This window comes from Odontomachus brunneus, unplaced genomic scaffold (genome assembly GCF_010583005.1).
Source record: "Odontomachus brunneus isolate Ranch 3 - 2012 unplaced genomic scaffold, Obru_v1 Obru_scaffold_068, whole genome shotgun sequence".
Taxonomy (NCBI): domain Eukaryota; kingdom Metazoa; phylum Arthropoda; class Insecta; order Hymenoptera; family Formicidae; genus Odontomachus; species Odontomachus brunneus.
Genome location: NW_022639518.1, coordinates 875,939 through 878,075, shown reverse-complemented (window position 1 = coordinate 878,075; position 2,137 = coordinate 875,939). Strand labels below are relative to the sequence as shown.

At 38.8% G+C, this 2,137-nt stretch overlaps 1 protein-coding gene across 9 annotated transcripts in view; it reads left to right on the top strand.

The window, feature by feature from the left end:
* Positions 1 to 2,137, top strand: part of LOC116846727 (ankyrin repeat domain-containing protein 50) — a 692,623-nt gene that overhangs the window by 347,901 nt on the left and 342,585 nt on the right. The window lies entirely within an intron of this gene.

The following is a 2,137-nucleotide window of genomic DNA, read 5'->3' as shown; positions in this document are numbered from 1 at the left end:
ATGAGAGCGAATGAACAACTAGGCTGGGAGCCTTAAAAACATAAACACAGGAGAAAAACAAGAATAACTTTGTTTTTCGTGTCTCGAGCTAGACGATATGACCAGCTTAGTTGTTCATTCGCTCTTATTGAACGCGGTTATTCATTCACGACGTAATATCACACGTACTCAGTCGAAACTCGCGCATATCCGCACTTCACGATAACACTTCTCGATCTTTGTATTTTAAAAACGAGTCGTGCTCTTTCGCATCTTACTCTTTGTCTTTTCCCTTTCTTTTTCTAACTACAATTTCAAATTTCTTTTTTAAAAATGTTAATCGATAAAGAAAAGATAATGCAGTGATACGTTTTTACGAAACAGAAACAGTTAAAGACCAAAATCCTTTCAAGCCTCATAACTCTAAATATGCCTAATAAAAAAATACTTTATTATAGGTTTTTGGAAAGCCCTTGAAATAAGCTACAAGAATATGTAATAAAAAGTGGGGGGTCCAATTTGAAAAATTCAATTTGACCTTCGTATGACCTTCCTCCATCCAAAATCAAATTTTTAGCCATCATTAGGTACATTTTATTAAGCCCTACAACTTTGCTACTTACATATTTTTCGCTACAGTTGATCCTTTTCGAAATATTTGACCGTTTCCGGACTTTTTGTTTCTTTATCGAAAATTTGGAGACCATATTTGGAGATCATACGAAGAAACAACTGATCTACACATTCAATGCTGCATATTCTGATCGCCATTTTATTTCTAAATCCACCGTTCAGAAGACAGTGATACGTTTTTACGAAACAGAAACAGTTAAAGACCAAAATCTTTTCAAGCCTCATAACTCTAAATATGTCTAATAAAAAAATACTTTATTATAGGTTTTTGGAAAGCTTTTGAAATAAGCTACAAGAAGATGTAATAAAAAGTGGGAGTCAAATTTAAAAAATTCAATTTGACTTTCGTATGACCTTCGTCCTCCACCCAAAATCAAATTTTTAGCCATCATTAAGTATATTTTATTAAGCCCTACAACTTTGCTACTTACATATTTTTCGCTACAGTTGATTTTTTTCGAGATATTTGACCGTTTCCGGACTTTTTGCCAACCCTGTATACCCTGATAGCACAGAAAGGTTTCTGCAACATTGCAGGAACATCACATTTAAACCCTGAAACTGTTTCAGTTACGTTGCGTAATGTCTCTGAGATATCTCTGCAAGGTTGCAGAAACATCAAAATGTCCGCTTCGGTTACATTTGTGACATTGCAGAAATGTTGCACGATACGTTTCTGGGATGTATCTGAAATATTGCAAAAATGTTTCTGGAATGTCTCGGTAAGGTTGCAATGTCCTCTTTAGTTTTATTTGCAACATGGCAGAAATATCGGGAAAACATATATACAGGGTGTCCGAAAAGTCCGGACACGGCCGATTTTCTCAAAAACTATAGGAGTTAGAGGAAAATGTTAAATACAAAAGTTGTAGGATTTCAACCAATCTATCAACTGGTCACCCTTGTTTGACCTTGACGAGTACCGTGGAGGTCACGTGGAGGTCAAGATGATTTTTTTAAATGGGACACCCGGTATTTGGTAAGGTCATGTAAAAGCTGGTCTTGAGCCCTTTCCAAAACCCTGGGCATGAGCCCTTTCAACCCCCTGGCGGTGACCTTGAGGCGAGTATTAGTGTTTGCATGGCAAAAGTTCGGACACGGCCGATTATTTCGCAAACGGCGGGTATGATGGAAAAATGTTTCGGATAAAAGTTGTAAGACTCCATAAGACCTACCGAATGGGCTACGCTGATTGACCTTGACGAGTACCGTGGAGGTCACGTGGAGGTCAAGATGATTTTTTTAAATGGGACACCCGGTATTTGGTAAGGTCATGTAAAAGCTGGTCTTGAGCCCTTTCCAAAACCCTGGGCATGAGCCCTTTCAACCCCCTGGCGGTGACCTTGAGGCGAGTATTAGTGTTTGCATGGCAAAAGTTCGGACACGGCCGATTATTTCGCAAACGGCGGGTATGATGGAAAAATGTTTCGGATAAAAGTTGTAAGACTCCATAAGACCTACCGAATGGGCTACGCTGATTGACCTTGACGAGTACCGTGGAGGTCACGTGGAGCTCAAGATGATT